Source organism: Ornithodoros turicata, chromosome 5 (assembly GCF_037126465.1).
Source record: "Ornithodoros turicata isolate Travis chromosome 5, ASM3712646v1, whole genome shotgun sequence".
Classification (NCBI taxonomy): domain Eukaryota; kingdom Metazoa; phylum Arthropoda; class Arachnida; order Ixodida; family Argasidae; genus Ornithodoros; species Ornithodoros turicata.
In genome coordinates, this window is record NC_088205.1 from 1,793,445 (window position 1) to 1,817,974 (window position 24,530).

At 45.9% G+C, this 24,530-nt stretch overlaps 1 protein-coding gene across 1 annotated transcript in view; it reads left to right on the forward strand.

Moving 5' to 3' along the window:
• Positions 1 to 1,350: 1,350 nt before the first annotated feature.
• LOC135393791 (cell adhesion molecule Dscam1-like) overlaps positions 1,351 to 24,530 on the forward strand; it is a 384,001-nt gene continuing 360,821 nt past the window's right edge. Inside the window, exons 1-2 of the mRNA XM_064624063.1 lie at positions 1,351 to 1,620; positions 1,808 to 1,904. The gene's annotated coding sequence lies outside the window, so the exon portion shown is untranslated. The remainder of the gene's footprint in view (positions 1,621 to 1,807; positions 1,905 to 24,530) is intronic.

A 24,530-nucleotide genomic window follows, 5' to 3' on the forward strand; every position in this document is an offset into this window, starting at 1 on the left:
CACGACCGAAGTACTCCAATCGGAAAACGAATTTGGTACTGCGTGAACAAAAACCGAGAGGCGCAGAAAAAATACTCTTACTAATATAATGCGGTAGTAGCCTTCAAAAGTTAGCAAGGGGAATATCTAGCGACCATGTGCAAGTAGGTTGAAGCAGAAATCTAAGGTTGAGAGCTGCCGATATTTCGAACATAGTAATGCTTCTCCACAGGACTGGAAACGAACAATCCCAGACCGAAACATTCTTCACCAAAGGCTTCTGATTCAGCTAAAAAAATAGAGTATGTCGCAAACCAAGCATATCAAGCAGTATGCACGTCAATATATATATATATATATATACGTTCGTCCGCATCTGTGTAACGTACACCATCCAAGCCACACAGGCACGGCAAAGAAATTATCGTCCAATGGCAATCCGGTCTCGAATGACGTTATTTACGAGGCTCGTGCGACACGTCATCGCCTAATCAATTAAACGTCATGATGACGGTACGGCTAAGAAACAGCGCTAAGTAAAATATAAGTTATGCTATTTTAAAGAAAATTAAGCATATAGTTAAACATGTTAGAAATGGACGAAATATTCTTAAATATAGTAATATCAAGTGCGTCTTCATGTGCAGCAGTTCTAATGTACTTCAATAACATGGTCAGTTAACGTATTTGCCGAGCGATGCAAATCTATAACAAGCAATATGGCGGCACCTCGAGTTCTTTTACTGTTGTCGGTGAAAATTTACAACTTCGGACTTCTTTCGTCCATAGATGTTTGAGACAGCTCAAATTTATCAAATCACATGGCGTTGTGCAGTAGAAAGTGGTTTTATGCAAACTAAAATTGTTACTCTGCACTAACAATGGGAGCGAGGTTAGGCACTTCATGTGCGAATGAGTTGTGGCGAATTCAGTAAGCAGAAAATGACATTCAGGCAAATGCCATGAAAACTGTCCCTGTGGCACCCCAAGAGGGACATCACAACTTAACTCACTAAGCACTTGTCGTTTTTCATTCCCGTGTTGCAGGGGTGTACATTGTTTTCTCGTGGACGCCACCATATTGAAAACGCAGCGCGGCCTCTCCAAGAGGACAGGTTGAAAAACCGCTGACCGCACAAGCCTGAGAGAATGACAGCACACGGGCCGTGTGCTGCCTCCATGTATGCGTGCGCTTTCCTCCTCTCACTCAAATATGATAACCAACCGCCACCACGTCACCTTTTGTTGGGTAACAAGGTCGAGTTCGTGAGCAACCATCCGTACGCGCAATCTCCGCATCTAGCGAGTCATAGTACCACGTGATTCCTTATCGCCGCACGTGTCATCAACAAGATAGTCTCACGTCTGGAATACGGTTGTGCTGCTGAAGGTGAACGCGAAAGAATTTCTTGCAAAGCATTCGAAACATGGTATGCTCAAAGCTACGCCGGGATTGCTGCGGTTGTAATTGAAGCTGGACACAAAGATTCCACGACAACATATGATTCTTGAGTCACTTATTATGTGTGGGTGTGCGCGCACAGTGCAGGTAACTTCGTAACGCGTCTTGTGTGCAGTTGGTTCGGACGGGCTGGAGTACCGCACGCTGCTATTGTGATCACAGCGTTGTACATCATGTAGGTAAGTGGAACGCTATTTCTTTAATATGCCTGTCAGGGTCTGGAGGAATGTAGTTCAGGGTTACGGCTCTGAGAAACGCACGGTTACGTTTAATGACAAAACAAAGCGAAATCAAAGTATTATCATAACGAAGCTTTTTTATGTGTTGTGAATGACATGAAATTATGCATGTCCCATTCCTAAACAGGGGTAGACGCCTCCACTTGTAAAAGGTGTCAAAACAGTCGACCTTAGAGGGGCCACCTGTGGGACATAACAGAATATTCTGGGCTGAGGAATCAGAGGTAGGTTGGTTCAGGTGTATTCTAAGACGCTTTATTTGCTACTCTTACAAAGAACAACCGCTCATGATTTAAATAAATCAAAGCGAAATATTAATCTATTATAAAGTAGCCCATAAACACGGAAACGTAAAATATGGCATTAATAAAAACGAAATAGAGGATTCAAAAATCTGATTCTCTTACTGGGCTAAGGATCATTCGGATGAAGCAGCGCTGTTCAAGGGCGGCAAATGGTATGTGGTCTGGCGTCACAAAGGTTAGGTTGACACGGACTAATACGCGGACCATACTTTCGAGGCTCAGGTTACTGACACGTCAGGTTACTGACACGTTACTGACACGTCAGGTTACTGACACGTTACTGACACGTTAGATACGTCAGGTATCTGACGAACCTTGCGCACTCGGAGCAGGCACGCGGCGTACTTTTCCTTCGGTGTGACACACTAGCGGCTGGCGGAATCGGGTGAGTTCACTGTTCCTGAGGGGTGAAGTGTGCGCTGTTAAGCGCGCTATTATAGCGCTAAAAAACAGTACTCACTACTATCGGACGGTTCACACTTGCAAAGCGACGCTTGCGCTATAATTTAGCGGAAGTTCGGCGGTTGTATCCGGTCTCTCCCATCATGGCGCCTCCGGAGCTGGACATCATGCGGACGAACAAGTTCGATCAACTGACTGAACCCAGTATCAAGAAGAAGAAGAAAAATTACGACAATTTCGATGACAGATTCGCCGGTTCCAATGCGGTCGCCGTGCCGTGAAATGCGGAAGCAAAACAACTCATTTACCCATAACTTAAAAACCCGAGACTAGGGGACAAAAAAAAAAAAAACGAAAAACACAGACAAGGACACGCGACGCGACGTCATCGCTGAAGGGCCTCCTCATTGGCCAACATGAACGTAGTGCTAATATTAGCTCTGAAAAAGCCCTTTCACCATCACTACCAGCTCTGAAAAAGTTGACACGAGCTCAACTCCTGCAAGCGCTAATTTTTAGCGGTTTGGCGCACGGCGAGGACGAAAATATCGCGCTGTTTTCTGGCGCTATATAGCAAATCGCATTATGTCGGAACAGGCCTTTAGTGATACAAAGCTGTAGCTAACACTTCTCAGGCACACCCGAACGACGCCGGAACTATCGCTGTGTGTCGTGTCGCCTACATGGTACCCTTCTGCTCCACCGAAAGAATGAAGTCACCGGCTCCCGGCAGCTGCTAGGGTGTCGCGCCTAAGAAAAGGTACACCGCTCGCGTGTTCCGTAAGCTTTCATCCCAACCTGTACCAAGGAGCAAGGACAGAGTATAGGCTGCTTATCAAAAAGGGAACACAAAAATGGAGAGCTTGATATCCTGGACACAAGTTGGACGGTATGTGAATAGGCGGTACATAGTGACATCTCCGTTCCAATTATGTCAGGTAAAAAAAACTTTCGGCTGCTGTTAAGCGCATAAGGAAACAATCTAGCGATTGTGAAGCCTTCGCCGTTCTTTCTTGAGATGGAGCGCACCTTGCTTAAAATCGATCAGCCTTTGCATTGCTTTCCTTAGTGCAGTAATTATGGCATAGGGTGGGGCAATTAATGACCTCATTGAAAGTGTCATAACCGAATAATGGTGTCCCCAAATTTATTGACTGAGGTTATCGCATGCCCGAATTTGTGCATAAAATTTCTGTCCGCATGCACGAATTGACTAATAGCACGACGATACCCACGTGCCCTCAACACAAAGAAAAAATAAAGAAAAGAAGATATGCATATAATCAGTGATGGCCAGTGTAGTTGGCCCGCGCACGCAGAAACCCTTGAAATGCCACGAACGCCATAACAGAAGCAGAGAGTTGTACTTTACATGTTTTACGGATACATAACCCGGCTAGCCGGGTCTTGTGCTCTCTACAGAACACAAAACGATCAATCATGCCGTATTGGCCCTTTCTCGAGACTTCACCTTATTCGCCCTCAATATCTGTTTTCTGTCCTATATGGCAATCGTGCGGATGGCCACTTTAGAAACGCGGGAGCCGTTTCTTTACCAATATGCAACGTCTTGCGTGATGGTAAAAAATCCATCTCCTTTCCTGGTTGAACGTGGCGTCCTCTTTTTGAACACGCCTGCAGCGTTTTTGTCGTGACGCTCATCCCGCGAATCGCACCATGTATGCTTGCTGATGACATGGCGGTGCCTCATACCACTATATCTTAGCCATCGAGTCCCACATGAATGTACAAGAAGTACATGAATACAAGTTTATACTTGTAGTTTTGGGCACGTATGTGGGTGCATTGACTGGCATTGAGGCATGCGCAAATATCTCTGGATTTACCTTTGAGGGGCGATATACACTGCCACAGCTTTCTTGGGATGCTCAGAGGAGCGTGTTCCGTCATACAAGCTCCATGCGACGGTTGCCGCCCGTTCTGCGATTGCATGCGGTTCTGATACTCCCCGCGCCCTTCTGGTCCTGCGCGCAGAGGTGCGTGTATTATATATATACGTTTACAATTTGATCGCCCACTCACAGCCGAGGACAGCTGTTTCGCTCTACTTGGAGCTCTTCAGTCCGGCGCAAGGAAGTGACACGATCTTGGTTCGGCGCTATAACAGTGCGTCTTGGCGAGACGTGCAGCCACAGAGAAAGTCTCGCCGAGGCGCACTGTTAGCGCCGAACCAAGATCGTGTCACTTCCTTGCGCCGGGCTGAAGAGCTCCAAGTAGAGCGAAACAGCTGTCCTCGTCTGGGAGTGCGCGACGAATTGTAAACATATGCTCCGCGCAGCGTGTGAATGAGTGCGAGGGGCTCCTTATTTAAATAAAAATGCAAATGAGCTTCGTGGAAAATATGACCTCTAAAGCAGGGCGCCGTCGGCATTAAACTGGGTACTACCCCATTTGGGACCTCCGGTGGACACGTTTTAAAGAAAAATCTGCCACCGAAGCAGGTCATTTGTTGCTGTAATTAATTGGTTTCGGTTTACATATTTTTGTAGCGGCTGGTCGTGGTGAAGCGCAAAAGCACACCCTTCCACTCTTTCATACACTAATGAATTACGTGTTCTGGGGCTTACTTCGCAATGAGGATTGCTGAAGAAAAAATGGAAACCGTGTGATATCAAGGTACTATGTGATTAACTCTGTTTAGTCCGTGCGATCATAACAGACAAAGAGCGCATATCAGTCAATTAAGCGGGGTGGGGACCGGCGAAGCCTGTCTGACGCTGTTACTTTTTCTTCAGCACTCCCCATTGCGAAGTAAGCTCAAAAACACGTCATTCATTGGTGGATAAGGGAGTGGAAGAGCGTCCTTTTGCGTTTCACCGCGACCAGCCGCTACAAAAATATGTAAACCGAAAGCAATTAATTACAGCAACAAATGACCCTCTTGGGTGGCAGATTTTCTCTAAAATCGTCCACTGAAGGTCCCAAAAGGGGCAGTACCCATTTTAAAGCCGAAGGCGGCCTGCTTTAGAGGTCATGTTTTTCAAGAAACTCGCCGGAATTTTTAGTTACGTAACGAGGGCCTCCCACTCATTCATATGGTGCGCAGCTTCTAGGTGGGATCGGACAGATACTCGTAACAAAGAGAGTTCTTCAATTGGTACACCTGTTCGCGAATTATTTAGCCCAGGGATTTAACTGGAACACCCTGTATATATACCGGTTGTTTCAGTTGAATTTATATGGTATAGTATTTACATAGTGAGTATATATATATATATATATATATATATAAAGCCGACACAATAGAGCATCGTGCCTGTTTTACGCCCTCCACGAACCTAAGGCATTGTCAGCGTTTATTCCGTTAGAGCAGTTTACTGGCATTTTTAGCCCCAGTTGCTTCGCGACGCGGACACGGAAAAATTAAGAATAAATATATTTACATTTTTACTGCTTTGTTCAACAAACGCGCACCGTGATGATTAGTGAAGAAAGCTGCCACTTAATTTGTTGCTCAGTATCCCATAAGGGGCTTATGGGTGAATATAGATTCCGTATCCTTCGTATGACATGCAGCTCACATGACCTGGTGATGTCAATGCTCGAAGCTACAAATGCTCCCATGCCTGTCCAGTTCTACTAAATACTGGAACGGGGACCAGCGTCTTCTTGCAATTTCAAGAACAAAAGCAAATGAAGAATAAAGTTTCTTTGCCTACGTGGCAGGGCATTAACGGGATGTTAAGGAAAAGGCGTCTGCACGAGCATGGTCTCTACGTTCCGTAGACAACGCTTGGATTGGTGCAGAAAATACCGCGCGCGGGCATATGATGCTGAAGGGAAATGGACAAAAAGATGCGCACGGCGCAAAGCAGCATGGGAACTTTGAGGGACATTGCTCTGTCGTCTGCTTCGGTTATGGTTTACCCTGACTGACGCTGCTGCACTGGGAATGTTGTTCTTCCTCTACCTCCGCCTCTGGCCGTCTCATAATGCTTTAAAGCGCTCGAAATTTCGATGAACCCTTGCGTGCCACAGGTGGCGCTTGCCTTTCTGAAACGGTCTATTCCCGGGTCACCACAAAGAAGACCAGCTCGCGTGGCTCAGTGGTTAGCCTGCTGGCCATGTCACGTCGAGACTGCATGGGAGGTACCCGTGTTCGAATCGCCGTGCCGGCTGTGCTGTCTAGGCCTCTTCCTGGGTTTTCGTCAGACGCTTTCAGACATATACGTCGGCACAGTTCCCTTAGAAGTCGGCCCAGGACGCACATTCCCCGTCAGTCGCGACGTTGCCCACCTCTGTGAGGCCTTTCACCAGCACCACCACCACGATAAAAAAAAAAAAAATTGAACAATTTCATGAGACGATGTGATTTGGATGAACCAGACAATTTCACGGAACTATTCACGTTCGTGTAGATGCCTTTCAGAAAATGAGACAATTTTACACACTGTCTTGTTTGCTGAACGCCGACCAATTACCATAAATTCTTTCTCCTGAGAAGATGAAGAACGTATTCGGGATGCCTGCTTACCTGCCGGCGTTGAATGGGTATGCTTTTGTCCCACTCCGTTCGTTGTTCTTTTATATCCGCCTTATCACTATGGCAACGACAGCCGATGTTGATATTTCATTAGCGATGGCCCAAGGCTTCCTGTTCCTGTTTGTTCTGCTTCTTAAGAGTTTTGCTTGAGGAGCCAGAAGATAACTGATGGCTTTCGGGATCATCATCTCGGAACCTGCTTCCTGACTGTGCGCGTGTACCATAATAGAAGGTAGTCGGCGTCACTATGTTAGCCTACCAATGTTAGCCCACATGAGACCGCGAGAGTGGCCGGAAGTTGTTGGTTGCCGTATAAAGCAAGGCGCCCTGTGTAATGAACAGAGGTGCAAATTTAGTTTCTGGTCGTTGTTTACGTGGGGAATTGAAGTGAAGGAAGGAACGATGGGCGACGTTTAATTAAGACGCATGCCTGATCTAACACAATGTGGACTGTAAACCTTCAGAGGTCACCCATTGGGTGTGATTTGTGACGGGCTCAGTGTTTTAGGTTGTGTAGGTTATCGTTGCTCATTTATGGTATATAGTTATTCTCGCTTGCTTCCTGAGGGGCTCAGGTGCAAGAACGCCAGTCTGTGTATATGTCGAAACAACTATAATGTCGAAACCCTGCACAAGTAACGGGAAAACGAACGTTGGGAAACGGCATAATATCAACCTGGTTCTACAGTATGAGGTACAAAGTAAAAACACAAGCTCTTTAGCACGGAGACGCGAAGCAAGATGTATCCTTGGAGACGTACCAGGCAGGGTGTCGAACCGAAACGCTTTTCGTTCCGGTTTTTGTTTCGGCTCAACGAAAACGGTTTTTGGGGTTCAGCTCCGGAGTAAAAAATAACGGTTCCAAACCGGTTCGAGCCGGTTCAGTGTCACATGATGTAAGGAGAATTGACTGCAGCGAAAATAATCCAACATATCAAATAAATAAGATATCAAACACAGGGAGAGAAAAAAAGCGAGGTTGCAAGGTCCCACCAAGTGGCTTGAGAAAAACAACGAGCCCATCTTGCGTTCTGGCACATTGTTGTGATGTGAGGTTCGCGCACAGATAACTACAACGTAGTTGACCTAAATAAGAGCAAATCGTCGAGTATTTCCGGGGAAAGACGGGACCCTGGATCCGAGAGAATGAATTTCAGAGTTTCCTACCTAAACACCGATGGGTGCAATGTATTGTGCACTTCTGCTCTTGCGGTATCTGCTCTTGAGGTCCAAGTAGTTAAATTTCCAACTTGAACCAAAAACCGAAAACTTTTTTTTTTTTCGGTTTCTCTCTGGAGCACGAAGACGTACAAGGCCAGTCAAGACCGTAGTTGAAGAACGCAAAGAAAAAAAAAAGTATAACACTGAAGACGAGATTTATTATGTTTTCTTTTTCCGTTTTTTGGCTTTATGTTCTCTCCGGAGCATAAAATTATTTATGGTTTTCGTCCCGATCCGGTTCACCCCTCATTTTTTTTTTCGGTTCCGGTTTTCATTTCACACCGGAACCCTGGTAAGGGCACATTATGTACCGGATAGATCCGTGGAGCGTCTACAGTATATGATTAGGTGCTCCGCGTTCTTCCTCCACACTTCTGAGAATTCTGCAGGCCAGGGACTCCCATCTTTATTTACTTATGTAGTTTATTTTATTGAGCAGTACTACTCGCACCCGTAATTGCTGCCGTAGGAGTGATAAACACATCATAACACAAACCATACATGCAATGAAAGTTAACCTATGCGACTTCACAAACTATTAGATAGTACATGGAACTTCTCATTTAGCTTAAAGATAGTCTGAAAGCCCTCGTCAAAATTCCCACAGACCCTGCGTCCTTGTGGGGCCAACATAAACCAGCACACCCTGCTGGTCCCACATAAGCCAGCATTCCAGATAATTACAGTATCTGGTTGAAATGGAAAAGAACTATTAACGCGTTTGTGCGGGTGCGTGTGTGAATGTGTGTGCGGGGGGGGGGGGAGGGATAAGTGAGTGAGTGAGTGCGAGAGATGGTGAAGCCCCTCCGAGGCAGAGGTATAAGTGAAGATGTAAACGGGAGGTAAGAGGGTAAATGTAAATGAAGATGAGTGATACGAAATTGTAGTTGAAGGGGTAAGAGTAATTTAAGGTAATCAGAGGTAATTAAAGCAAGAAAGTTGAGTTTAAAGATCAGGTTAGACCGGAAGTGAACGACCGGAAGTCTGGTTTAGACCGGAACTGGATACCCAGAAGTCAAATATAGACCGGAAAGGGCGCTTAATGCTAGCTCATTTCTCTCGCATTTACCGCTAAACTACCACTGAATTTTTCAGAACATCAATGTTACAGGATGGCTCGCGTAAATATTTACTATGTCTTAGCCAAGTAATTCCAGGTTCCACATAAGGGATGCCTCTGGAAACGAATGTCGAGTCGCATACGTTACAAACCGTACACCATCAAAGGAATGATGGTTGGAATGTATTGTCAAGTCTAGTGAGAACAGGTCTGCCGACAACATTTTCTTTTTTTTTTTAACTCTTGAAAGATCGACGATGGGGATGACGGTGGGAACCAGAAAACAAAAATGGGGACGAAAGTCGCTACAGGTCGCCACAACGTGTTCTAAATACTATTTGCTGCCGTGGTGCTGTTGAGGTATACGCATGGGCATACCTACACCGGTTGGGTGGTTGTGCCGTTTTTTGTCTGCTCATGGCGGTGGCATGATGCTGGGGCGGGGAGAGGGGGGAGAAGGTACCGTCCATACTGGGTCTACTTCATAGCGGACTGTGCCACCGTTTGTTCGAAAACGTCCGAGGGGTGTCTCAGGAAGGGTTGACCAAATGCCGTTACGACGATCTTTGCCCCCGCCTCAGTTTTTGCCAACAGAATTTCTCCTCGCCTCGCCTCACCTCACCTCAGATCCGTTTAGAGTTTTCTTCACCTCACCAGCAATTTTGGTTTTCTTGATATTTTCTTGACCTCCCCAGCAACGCATTGGCCTCCTCATTTTCAGTGCCATATTGTCGGCTTCAGTTTCACAACAAATCGCTCGCTTAACTTTTCGTTCTTCAGCTCACGTCACCACAATCTTTTTCTTTAAAAAATCCCTCACCTCGCCAACGCCCGTGAGGAGAGGACGAGGACGTCTTCACGTCACGTCACGACTAGGTCAGGCAAAGTCACGACTAACGCTCTTGGGGAATGTGCGTCCTGGGTCGACTTCTAATGGAACTGTGCCGACATATGTCTCAAAGCGTCTGAGGAAAACCCAGGAAAAACCCCAGAGAGCACAGCCTGCACCGAGATTCGAACCCGGGTACCTTCCAGTCTCGACATGGCGTGGCCAGTACGCTAACCACTGAGACATGCGAGCTAGTACGGGAGTTTCCCAGGTCCACACGATCTCGGCTGAAGTCCGACGAGACAAAGAGAAAACAAATGCACGAGACAAAGGCAGTAACGGTGGTGGCGGCCGTGGCAGAAAGGGCCTCACAGAGGTGGGCAACGTTACGACTAACGCTCTGGGGGAATGTGCGTCCTGGGCCGACTTCTAAGAGAACTGTGCAGATATACGTCTGAGGCAAACAAAGGAAAACCCCGAGACAGCACAGCCATCACCGGCAGTGATGGTAACGATCTGCAACACCCACGAGCACCCTATCGCACGAGTGAGCGCGCACCTTTTCTCTTTCAGTAGTGCTTTCCTAAAAGGGAAACTCATTGTGTTTTATTTTGTGTGCTCTGGCATTGGTTGACCCCTTGAGAGCCATTAGCTACCGAGGAGCTAAGAAACGTGACGCCGCAACGGTTAAAAACCTCAGGGCGCTTTCAATCATAGGGCAACTCTTCTTACTTTTCTTGGGCTTCGCCGGGGGCAAGCCCTGTCCTTGAAATTTGTCAACCTGTAATAATGATATCGTCTTTCGTCCCCCCTTTCCCCTCCTCTCCCCAAAGGAGGCATCGTTTGTCTTGCGCCACTTCAACGTTTGCGCGGCGAGAGGGGCTTTTCAGAAACAACATCATTTTCCGGTGCCCCAAGGTGGCCCTTTTTCTGATCCTTTTCCCAGGGTATCGAAATGTCATTAAGAGTGGGGGTCATGCGACCTTGCTGCCCAAAGTTTGAAACTTTGATTGGAAGTGTTGTTGTGCGGGAATAAGCGGCAGTTCTTCGCACTCGAACATCATTCAGGTGAGTGCGCGAGCGATTTACACCAGAGAACTAAGTTGGGACCTATATCGCATTTGTTCAAACTGCCCTTCCCTTTTTTCTTTCTCCCCAAGAATTCACTCCTCAACTCATTCCTACAGGAGAATGCAGTGAGAGAATTTCCAGGAATATATCGTATTTCTATCAAATATATCGTATACTGTATTTGCTCCTGGTCTACCCTACAGTGGCAACACGACATTCCAGCTATGTCCTCTTTGGGAAATATAGACCCAACGCTGTCATACCGACTGCCTGCAAAGCTTCCTCGTCCCCTGAAGTCACTCATCCACAGACTACGTCTGAATGTGGCCTTCTCTCCGTCCTATCGATACCAGCTAGGCTGTGAGGCTAGCCCTATGTGCAACGAGTGTGGCGTACTTGCCAACGTTGAGCACATACTCCTTCGCTGCCGGGCCTATGTCAACGAGAGGCGTACACTGCAGTCGCAGCTTGCCACCCTTGGCTGCCGCCCCTTCGACTTGTCGACCATCCTCGGCCCTTGGGACACCGCGGCCGACTCCAGGGCGGCCTTACGTCACGTGGTTGACTTCTTTGAGGCGACAGGCCTGAAGGACTCACTATGACCCCAGCAGCGCCCTCGGACACTCCCACCCCCACGATCACGTCCAGCATCGTCATCTCCACTTCGATCATTCCCGTCATCTCTCATCGTCATCACTGATCATTGTCACCACTCATATTAGACCCCTAGCTATGGGGTAGCGTTCCACTCCTAGAGTGGAAAACCTCCCCACTTCATCATCACAATATATATGTTGTTGTTGTTGTTGCTCCTGTAGCTTTTTCTCTCTTTTTTTCTTGTGTCTCCTGCTACTGACCTGCAACGGTTCAGTTGGCCGATATACTTAACTTCATTGACATGAACAGAAAGAAAGAAAAAAAAAGACGGGTGAGAAACCCATATTCTGTCCAGCTCGATAATGGGTTGATATGATCGATATTCCGTCACGATAAACGATAAGGGGAGCAAAAAATATTTTCAAGCCGTTCACGCATGCAAGATGTAATTTGGTGATAAAAAAAGGAAACACAATATCGGTGAAAGATGATTGTAGAACGCGAAGTAATAATCTATTCAAAATCAATACACGAGGGACATCGCACTTTATTCATAGTTCCTCATGTAATCAAGACTCGCATTAACGCCTCCGTTGGATGGGGGGGGATCGTTGAAAATATCGTCGGTGAAGGCAGCAGAGTTTTTTTCTTTTTCCCCATGCAAATGATTTATTTTTGCTTGCTCCGCAATTTTGTTCCCACCTGTCCCACAAAACTTAGCCGCCTTCCTAACAAATGACCCGCAGAATGGATTTAGCGGTCGTTACTCACCTTTAAGTGAATATGTCATTCCCCTCTCAGGCGTTGTGCCGAGTTATTTATTGAGCCGTAGCAATGCACGACTGTGGTGCTAATGTTGTTTTTCTCTGCATCCCAGATGAACACCCTTCTTTCTTACAGGTCGTTCCCCTCTCTTTTTTTCTGCTCTTTTTCTTTTCTGGCGGTTTCTTTAGCGTCTGGAGTGAATGTTATAGGGCATCCAGCAGTTCACAATCGAGGGCATGCAACGATGCGAGCGCACAATGGGGAATATAAGCGATGATACAGATTAATCATGGCAGCGCGAATCGTACTGCTGCGTACGTCATCAAAAACGACTCCGGTGCATTACATGTGTTTCAACTTGTCCTTTTTGAGCAGTAATTACATGGAATGGCGATACATAGCTCCTGTGCATCATGATGGCAGCACGGACGATCCGAAATGCTCGTGGGGGCATCGCCGTTTCGGCACATTTTTTTAAACCTATTGTACGTCAATAAAAGGTACCATAAGGGTGTACGTACATAAGCCTGTCACTGTATTGTTTTCGCTGTTGAACAAAGCCGCTCGAGCTCTCTACCACTGAATACCACATGGTAAACAGACCCTCCTCCTTAAGAGCGCTTTCATAGAAATTATGCCACAACTGTAAAGTATTCTAGCAGTACTGACCTCGATGGAGTTTCACTACCTGAAATACCATTGAAAGATCAGTCGATAGTTTAGCGGGCTATAAAGTAAAGTACTAAAGTAAAGTATTAAAGTACTAAACACTCAGCTATCCGCTATCTCGAGATATTGGAAAGAACGTAAGCTTCGGCACACTGAACTGTGTAGAAAACTTTGACTTTGTGGAACCAGTTTCGCAATTCAAATGAGCACGCTTTTCGAAACGTTGGCAGCACGCCCACCACCTCGAGGCCCTTCACCAAACTTTAGGGGAAGCCAATATTTATTCTGTTCCAACGCTGAGGCACATCACCTCTTTCGCTTTCAGAGGAAAAAATGTACAAAACAGTGAGAAACTGTTGTCTGAATTTTAGCTCGAGGCATTCTTTGGGGTAACCTTTGATGTCGCCACTGTGTTGTTCAACTTTTCCTTCGCTATGCTCTTTATATACTTTCTTTGCTCCATCTTTCATATTATGTATTCATAGACGGCTTCAAGTTTGTGTTCTTAAAACATGTCTTGCCAGAACGAATGGGTCAGTTCATGCGTAACTGAAGTACTGGAGATCATAACACCGGAAGCGGTATGTAGAAAAGGGCTAACAAATCATCCGTTAGTTACGTCCTAGTTTTTATTTCGATTTATGTTCCCTTGAAAGAGAAGTACTAAATCCGCGTCGAAACACAGAAACAAAATTATGCCGCTCATCTGAACTTGCGCGAAGTTGAATTCGCTGAACCATTCATTGTCATGCTCGTCATGCTTTAAGGGCGTGCTCTTCACGAACTTCGAAATAGAGATGCAGGTATTTGATTAAACTACGAAGTAGGATCGGTTCTTTAAACTAGCCGCCGTCATCTAAAGTGAAGCTCTTTTGAAGTTTCCTTCATTTAGAAAGTGGATCGTATAGCTGGATGCTGAATCAATACAATGCCGGGTAGGTCAGTTGTATAGTGTGCGGGCCGAACGTTATAGAGGCAAAGTGGAAAGCCAAACAGAAGGGGAGCGCACAGGTTGGTATTTTGTGAAGGCTCACGCTAAGGGAATGGTTTGCCTTGGAGAATCTGAGCGCTCGAACCGAAATAGGTTCGGGATCGGTGAAAGAGTAGGCGGACCCATATTTAGATAGAGGCTGCCTTTGTCTGTGGTGAATAATTGGGTAGTGGTCTTGGTTACGACACTTGTTTCCAGTGAGCCGACGGTTTATGTAGTAGGATGTTTCTCCTAACGCGCCACAAAAAATATATTGAAAAATCGAATTGTCCGAAAATTATGGGATCAACGGAGTTTATCTTCGGCGAACTCTTAATTGCCATGACATACGGGCACTTTAATGAATTTTCGGTCGCGAGAAATTTTAGTTTCTGAATTGAATTCCGAAATTCGCTGAGCCAATGCATTTGCATTAATCTGGCGGAGAATTGAGCAGTGACGGCAACTTACGCCTCTCAAAAACGAAGGTTTTCAAAATTTTTCCCGCTATTGCCATTGTACCAGAGAATATATTTTGTGATGACATGGGGTAAAACAGACATGCGCTGTCTGTTTCTGTCTTGGCAAATTTCGAAGTTCAAATGAGAAAATTCAATTTCTCATGACCGAAAATTGATCCAAGTGTCATCGCAAATGTTCGCCGAAGATAAACATAATTTGAAGAGAAGTAGTTTTTTAAATGTGTTTTTGTGACACGTTAGGTGAATTACCCTGTATATAACGATGTCTTGATGATGATGATGATTGAAAGGAAAAAAAAAAGGGGGATTGTAGCCCTCATCACGAGGGCCGGCTACCCCAGATCACCTAAGGAAAGGAATGCCAGACACATCCACCCACACCCACTGAAGATGTCGCGAAGCGGCGACGAACGCCACAGACAGGGTCATAGCCCGTCTAACAGCTTGGTGTCCCTTAAAAACTGTGTAACGGCTCGCAAAGCTGGCAGTTGAGTGCTCGTTGACCATGGGCCCAGCACCTTCTGCACTTTTTGAATTTTGAAGAATTTTTTTTGGTTACTTATAATCTAATAAATTGCTGATTTTATCAGGTAACGAATCTGTAATTAAATTATTATAATTAAATAATTTAATTACTTTACCATGCACCGATCCAAAACGCCAAGACGTTACGTGAAATTCCCGAAGTGTCACCCACATCACCGACAAGAAAAACGTAAATTCTATGAAAAAAACACCACCACCAACAATAAATCATACGAATGAATTTATATCAAAGGTGTGCGCCTTCTCGTACAACATCTGTATCTGAACTCAATGAATCCTCGGAGCACTCCTGAAACACTCCACCTGCAAGAACCTCAGAATTAGATGTGAAGCGAGTGAAAGAGAAAAAGGATGGCGCTATTGTAATTACACAGTATGATCTCCGTTTGCTTTTTCATTTCCCCCCAAATAACTCCGTGGTACAAGTTACCCACCCAAATACATCGCAAATGTTCACCGTCCCATGTAAAGGATGCTTCACCTGAATATGTCTGATAATGTGGCGAAGCTGTACTTACGTGCTCAACCACAACCAGGCAAAAGAATCCTCAGGTTTTCCTCTCCTATAGAGAAGTTACTTTGTTTACAGGGACAGGGATCAGTACGCGCATGAAAATTACATGATATGCTGATGTCTGCAATTATGAGTGAAACAATAAGCGCACACGCCCTAATCACTGCACGCCATGTAGCACAAAGAGAGCCATACACTTACGTAATCGTGAATTCTTCACGAGATGCCATACATATATAATAACGCCTGCCATCCTTCGCGCGCAAGGAAAAAGCAAAAACGCCCCCCCCCCCCCCCCCCCTATGAGTGTGTTTGCATTTTCTGCTTCGGCGCCATTGTGCGAATCTTCCAGATATTTCACGCTGTCAGATCTCTCATTGGCCCGCGACAATTTTCCTCAGCTTCAATGTATTCTGGTATACCAGCGTGAATAGATGTGGAATTATATGTGAGAAGCAAATCGTTGCCGAGAGAGAGAGAGAGACAGACAGATATAGAAAAAGAAAAATTCCCGTGGAACTCAACCTAAACATCGCGAATCTTTTGTTTTCTGTCTCACCGAGGAGGGACTAACAGGACCTGTTAAATTACGGCCATGCTCCGCGACCGAACGCAGCTGTAATAAAAGGCCGGAGACGACTGTTGCGACAGTTGTAAAACAACGGGGATTCCCATTAACGCCTTGGACTTCGTGGGCTGTAAAGTTTTCGTGTTAAAAATGTTTCAGCGCTGCCCTGGTTGGAACCGGAGGCAGCTGCCGCAGCTTATGATGTTAGGATGATGATGTCTCATTCTGTAGTAGGGATAAAGTGAGGTTCGCAATCATCTGCAATTGTGCAAAAGACGACTATAGCTATGTGTAGACTAAAAGCTACGATTAGCGCGATGCCCCTGGTATTTCTGTGTTTGTTGGAGTACACGTTTCTTTTTTTTTTCTTTTCTTTTTGTTGGAGGTTAAGCTGCGACATATTTCCTGATCTTTTGACTTGGACGCCCAACCAACCCAAGCAAAACAAATGATGTCACATGTTTTGTTATGGAAGCAGTGAGAAAATAGCCTAGGCCAATAGGCCTGCAACTCTGAGGAAACAATGGAATTCGAATGATTAGAATGACTGAGCGGGCCTGTTGCTACATAGCTACACGAAGAAATCGGAGCTGTATGGACAAGGGACATAAAGAACACACGCCAGCTGCTCCACTACAAGAAGCTATTTATTTGTCAAGGGGACCAGACCAGAGGGGAACAAATAAACACACACGGAAAACAACACACAACAGATTGCATATCTCCATCATTCACCGTACTTACTATCTAAGTATATCCGTTCTTCATGGCTAAGTGCGATAGAGGGTTCACCGATACATTTCTCTCTTCATTCTTTCCAAATTAGGAATGCTTTAAAAATGTCCCGTTCATCTTTTGACCTGAATTTGCCTTTTACCAGTGTTTGTTCCAGTATTGGTTTACAGCCACATCGACTAACATGAAGCGCTAAGGTGTCGTTTACTGTGCCCTTTGTATTATTCCTATGTTCCGTCAACCGCTCATTGATGCAACTGCCACTACTGTCCTGGTTGCGGAATGGGGTCACCCATTCCATTCCAATTCCATTCAGAGGAATGGAGATTTGCGATAATTCCATTCCTTTCAATTCCTCGGAATGAAAAGGTATGGCCAATTCCCACTCCTGGAATAGCTTGGCAACCCCATTCCATTCCTTTAATTCCATCAATAAAAGAAAAGGGACCGGTAATTGTACTGGGTAGAGCCCAGCAGTGCTATAGAAGAGATTGGCATTACCCATCACGGAAAAAGCAAAAAGACAAGGTTATTTCGCCCTTGACCGTGTGGCACCCAGACCAGTCCATTCCAATTCCATTCCGCCTGCGAAAAAAATTGCCTAATTCCATTCCATTCCATTCCAATTCCATTCCGGGCTCTGATAAATCTGGAATGATTCCGGAATCGTTCCAACCCCAGAGTGGCAACTCCGCGACCCTGCTATTAATACTTTGTAGCACGACAACGGGATTTCGCATACTGCTGTAAGTTCACAATCAACTATTTTAGCTCTGTGTTTTATGTTGCACTCCTTGTTCATTCTCTCATTAGTCAGTGGGATGAGGGTGGTCAACCTTTGTGATGAACTGAATTTGAATGACTCGGGAAATATTGCGGAGTGTTGAGTGGAGGGGGACTCATACCACTGGACAGAATCGCGTGGTTTTGGCAGAATGTTTACTTTTGTGACTTCCGTGATGATAAACCGCCATTTGAAAAAAAAAAAAAGATGACGACGCATGCGCGAGACGGTAGCGGGACTTAGCGGGAATTTGCTGAAGCAAATTTGTAGGCACGTGAAGCAGAAGCTAGCTTTCTAAGTAGGACCAGCATGGCGCTTCAACGGACAGCACTGGCCCTAAAACCCGCGCCCGACCCGACCCAGGCTCCAAGAACAGGCAGCAGTCTCCCAAAACGGGAGCCTGCAGGCTGGATTCTTATCCCACAGTTCTTTTGCCTTTGGGTGGGGACCGGACTCAGGTCTAGACCGACGTCACTTGTCCTCAACTTTGGCCTCAACTTTTTGTTGCACATCTTTGTTCCGCAATCTGGTAGAGAAGTGTTACGCGCGAAACAGCTTTTTAAACAAATTTTGTTCAATTTCTGTGGTACCTTACTCACCTGCATTAACTCAGCAACACAAAGTCAATACGAAGTTTTTGACTTTTATTGTCTGCGGTACACGCATATTATGATACGTCAGACAATATCACAATAAAACGGACAAAATAGCATTTTCTCGTCTACTGACACGGAACACACGCACCTTTGTTTAACTGGTGCCCCGTCCCTTTTTTTCCTGGATTGGAAACTGCTGGGCACAACAACATATCTTGTCCCCAGCGTTGGTAAACCGTATAGTTAACTGTATATCCTAACAGCACCGCGAAAAGCGTCATGCACTCTCTACGTCACTGCTTCACATCTGAATGGCAACGTACGGTTTATGCAGTTTCTCATCGGTGGCACGCATAAAAAGTGGCCACTGCTTTAAAACGTCGTACATTACTGTGACTTGCAGCTCGCTGACATCAATGTCGCAACTGTATTCCTCCGTCGTAAGTGGAAATCACTTCTTCGCTTGCCGTGAAAGTGGCAGATTCATCGCACGCAAAAGTCCGGTATTTGCTCGCGGCTTACGATCTTCCTCGAACTTGTAATGGAAGAATGCGTGTGCTAAATGGACGATGTTCCTTCCTAGGTCTTGATATCAGAACCAAAATAGCCTTCCATGTCCTTCATGGATACGAAGAGAACACGCTCACGCGCTACTCTCATGCCTACCACTTTACTTGGCGGTTTGGCCGCACGGCGGCGCCAATCTTTTCTCAAATAGCGGATGCCTTATTCGAGATAGCTTTCTGCTGCCACGTGAGCGCGAGCGCTCAGCGTCGTGTCCTTATGAGCTCTCCTAACCATGGGGAATATCCTGAGGCTCAGCCGCAAGATATTCCATAGCAGACGATAAGGTGGGTGATGTCGTTTTCTGTGTGCCCTGGACGCCACTTCACATATATCCACAGCGTTCTGCAAATGCCCAGACGCGCCCCGTGAGCGTTATTAGCTTTTTTTTTTTCTTCCCTCCTGCTGGAATATTCGACAGGGATGTTTCTCATGTGAATGCACGGACAGTCTTACTAGTGCATAGTGGAGTAATGCACGGAAAAGGCTTCTCGGATCAGCAAATGTGTTAAGTCTGATGAAACATCGTCGAGAGCTGCATTTATCTCGGCCGGGGTAACTGCAGATTAGACTCGTAATGGAGTTCCCTGAGTCTCAAGAAAGAGAAGTGACAGCGTGAAGGAAGAGGAGTAGCTCTACATGGTTCCCAAGATTGGGAATCGATGGCCGGCTTGTTTCTGGCCACAGTTAACGAAGCGAACATTGACGAATGGTACGGCCAGGAGACTGACTTCCTTCCTGATTTTTCCTCTGCTGGCAGGAGAGAGAGTTCTTGAATTTACGTAGCTACGTCGTACCTCTACTCTACTGAGGATGGTCTTCCACAAGAAAGGAAGTTGATGGGACACAGTCGCTTCCTTAGCAAAGAAATCCACAAGGTCCTCCTGAGAGATGTTCAAGGCGAACAGACTTGATCAGTTTCTGTCCTGCGCATGTGAAATGGCCCAGTCTGTGTGTAGCGCTTTGAATCGTGCATTATCAGGTATACATAATTACAGATGTTACTGGTTACTAGGCTATAGCAATGCACTGAGTAATTATTAGACTGCGCAAATATTTATCGGGTGCTACTAGACCCTGTCAATACCTTGTGCTTTTCTTTCTGTCTCTCGTGTGTTTTCACTTCGAAAATGTGAATACTCAATTACCGATGTCTCAGCGTTTATTGTCCAGTAAGAACCTCAATTTGGATCGACGCCGAGAACACTGCGTATGTGATTCAGTCGATCTACAAATTCAATTTGCTAACCATTCAATCCATGCGTAATTTTAACGACGAGAACTAAGTACTTAGATCGTATAATGCTCCCCATTTTATGTTTTTCTTCTAAAGGGCAACTGCGTTTTGACCACTTAATGATATGGAATCTTTCAGGCAAAACAGTCCAATAAGGATTTTTTCTCCAACAGAGGACGCTGTAGAGCTGCCGTGTGGTGGGCTCTCTCTACTTCGTGACGTCGCGACTTTTAATTGTTTTTAAGCTATTTGTCCCGAAGATTTGTCCCGAAGATTTGTCCCGCCGCAAATCTGGCACCCTTATGGGGTAAATTGTTCTTAAAGCGTTAAACAGTTCATGTATTTGTTGCGTTCCCCATTCGTACTGTTCCTGGGCTCAGTATTTGTTATCTGGATACATACGATACGATAATGAATAAAACACACAACGAAGACACCAATAATCTGTTTCACTTGCATACATCAGATTATTCTCATGAAATGCTACAAGTCAGCAGCCTGGATAGCCAGATTTTCTGCAAGTGCCATTTAAACACGTTCGTTGGTTGATTAATGTCAACACTATATCAGAGAAAGATACGTTGAAGACATGTTGCGGTGTATGAGTAAGAGCACGACAATTATAATAGACAGGCTTGGTACAATCAATCTAACACGGATAATCTTGCGAGAGGAAAAAATTAAAAAAAAAATGAATCGGTGCAGGTTGTAGTCAGGCTAATACCACTAGGTTTTTCCGTGAATGCGTTTCGCATGGGAGACTGATGTTGAATCCCAATGGCAAATTTAAAGCAGTCAGCTGACTCCACAGGAAAGCACACTATCTGTATCTGCGATTGGAACATTCGCGCACCTTTTAGAGCAAAACGGGGACGCTCGCGCACTACCGGTCCGACAGGCTGAAGTGCCTAAGGAACTAGTCTACAACCGCCTGTTATAACATTCAACAACAATCACGATACACGACAATATTCAGTTGTCGTCTATCTGTCTACCGCTGTACTCATGGAACGAAGTTTTCGATGAAACCGACGATTTTAGGTCGCTTCGGTTGCCGTCGAAACATCGCATGAAAGGCAGGTTTGTGAACGATTCCCTCCCCACTCCCTCCCCCCCCCACTCGTTGAGTCTACTTGACGTGCTTGTTGAGTCGTCGCCCTCATCAAGGAGAAAAAGCACTGGCATGCGAGGCGAAATACCAGTAGACATGGGTGCAACACTGTGCAGCGGGAGCTTCCGCCATGCTAGCGAAACAGAAGGGACGGATGGTTAACATTCCCTACCCCTTAACCAAGAACAAGAACAAGCAGCAGGAACCGGAAGCAGAAACCACATGACGCGGGAATTTCGGTGAACTCTGCCGATTTTGGCGAAGCGGCCTTAGCCCCAATGCCACGCCAGAACTGCCATCTCAAACTCAGACTCTGCTCCCAATCTGCCACTGGAACAGAATTGCTCCAGACAGAGCAGCCAGACTTGCTCTGGAAGTGGTTCAAATCGGCTATCGGAATTCAGCATGAAACGACAGATGAGTCCTGCACTTTACTACAGATCACCTCAAATTGCAGTTGTGTGCAGTAGTGCTGTGTGCTTTTGGCAACGAACGAGACAGCCGCGGTCAGAACGACGGCAGAGTGAATCACCCTTTTGACATCAACTTCGACATCACCGGTTTGACATCACCGGTTTTCTTATCACTTTCAAACTTCCAGATACCAGATATTACGACGCCAATGGGAACTCAGGAACAGCAGGCACTGCCGTTCGACTGTGCGTGACGTAACCATATTGGGGAACATCTCGGAACACAGCAACCCAGCGAAACGTGGAACCAACTAATGCACTGAAAGAAAAGTAGATGAATGAACGTACCCCCTGCTCCTAGCCCTGGCAAAGTAGGAACGGCCCTACGTTTTGCGCCATTTGTTGTACTACCCTCCTACTCTAAGGAGTGTTCCAAACCCTCTGTCAGACAGTCAATGGAAGGACCCAACAGGCAAGAGCATAAATCCCCAAGCGCTGGTTTAATACCTCATAAGCAGCGTTCCGTGTAAACAAAAGTCACTCATTCCCCAGAGTCTAAAACGCTCTCCTATAGCAAGGTAGCAGAGTTCCGGGGTTGGCCGGCGTCCGCTGTTCTGCAGATGAGCCAAGTTTGTTCAGCTATGACCCCTATACTGCAGTGCCAAGTGCCAGACTGCCCTTTTCTAGTGAGCTCCTGCCCATCGTTTTTGGTATACTTCCATATTAGAGCAACAAAAAATAGACTGGACGGGCGACGAAACAGCACATTCGGCTTGCTACTCCTTTTTCCTCCGCTTTGTGCCTTCCTCGTCGTTGTCATCGCAACAAGGGATGTGGCCCGGTTGGACGTCCCGCCCCTTGGTTTGATTGACAGTTTTCGTGTCGCTCGGCTTTCCAGGATGCCACCCAACTGCCGAACTTAAAGACGTATTCACGTCAGAAATCACGTACCGCCATTCTTACAGATAATGTGGGAACTGTTAAGCAGGCTGCGATAATTGAGAAACAAAGTGTTATCTGTGCGTTCCAGGTCTGCAAACCCAGCTGCTCGAACTAGCCAACAGAGAACGTCTATTGCTGGGTTACCCAGCATCGTAACATATTTTGGGTTATCATTATTCTTATTATTTAACGGTAATCTTGTGCAAATCAAGTGAAGCACACTGTAGTCAGAAACAAAAGCATGTACATTTAGTACATACACTTAGAAAGGAAAACACACTTCAACATACCTTTCGCTTGGGTGAACTGTCGTCCTATCAATTCCTAGAGTTTCCATTATTGGACGAGTATCTGCATTCTTGAACTTCTACCGTGGCTGACATTACGTGCAATTCAGTATTGTTTCTTTACAAAGTAGAAAATGCATATCAGATCGAAGCTGCTTGCGTGCAGTGCATTACAAACGTCCATGACGACATATCTCTGTGGTCGGATCATTTGTCATTGTGCTTGGCGCAGAACAATCGTTTATGTCTTTCCGCGAATAGATGTTCAGAATATGCTTTGCAGTGCGCGAACAAGGCACAAAAACGTTTTGGAGTGTCCTCTATCTGAGCATTTTGAACTAAACGTCGCTAGATTGGATATTGAAGCTTTCCGTTGCGTTATCGTTACTTTCCAGAAGTAAACTTTCGTGGCTGCGTTTGGAAAACTCCACTAAATATTAATCATCGCTGCGTCGAGTTCCAGACCGCTTTATCGATATTGTTCATGCTGATATTTGCGAGTCGGATAAAGTTTTCCGCAGGCATGGGTTCATTGCCAGACCAGCTTGGGTGTCATATTTCAAAGTCTGACGGGGATCGGCGGCAAAACCATAATCATATTTTGCGATCAACTCCTCGCTGCGTTTCCGCGCACTCGTATTCGAGGGTAGTTGGGCTCCATTTGAAGCTCAGGAGAGATGGCACGGGGATGAAGTTGAGATATGGAAATGTTTAGCTCCGAACTTTTGTACACATATTTCTTTTCCGGTTTACTGTACTCGGGCACTCGTCTACCAAGGGAAATACGAGGATGAATCGTGTAGACTGCGGTGCTAACGCGTATTTCGTGCTTTTTGTGGTCAGGTTTAGTCGTGTCTCGCGCTTCAGAAAGGTAAGAGGCCAGGTACAAAGAAGAAGGCCTGACAAAAGTCGTTCTACATAGCAAGAATGGCAACATCGCAGCGGTTGCTAGTATAAAGAATGAAGAAAAAAAAAAGAAGAGGAGGAAAATGGCTGCATCATTGTGCAGTCTGACAAACGCGCTTCAATACGGTAGCTTTATTGAGTGAGCGTTTGCAAATTTTGGTCACCTGGTCTCCGTGTCCTGCCACGTGATCTTAGTGAGTGAGTGAAACCACACCTCATGGATGCCGTTTTGAATGTATTATGGTTATTCTTAAATGCTTCTATTGGCCGGGAACTTATCGGAGAACGTTTCGTATCTGCAAACTAGATTTGCTGAGGGGTGTGCCTCGGCCCATGAATAGTTTCCCTTTTTCCCGGTGCATATCGACGGGACCACATTCGCAAGACACACACAAACGCCAAACACGAAACGAAACGCATAAAAACTGCCTCAAAACGGCGCACCTGACCTTCGACGAAGTGGCGAACCTCGTTCTTCCTCTTCATTATGGAACAGTCGCTCGTGTGAAGCGCTCCCGGAGCCCGTTTTGTGGATCAATCTCTTCGTTGTACTAACAGCATTGGAAGCCTTGGAGACAGGCAGTTTCTGTAGCACTAAAATGATCCCCCTGGGAGAAACGTGCAGTAATTATGTTGGCGAGAAACCCCCCTTGCGTGGGTTCTGTTTAAGTCCGTACACTGTCAACCTCATTCGTCTTGATTAGCGCACAAAATTGCCACTGAGCCATCCAGTCTCTTTATACAGGAAGGATGCAGAAGGGAGCTAATTCAG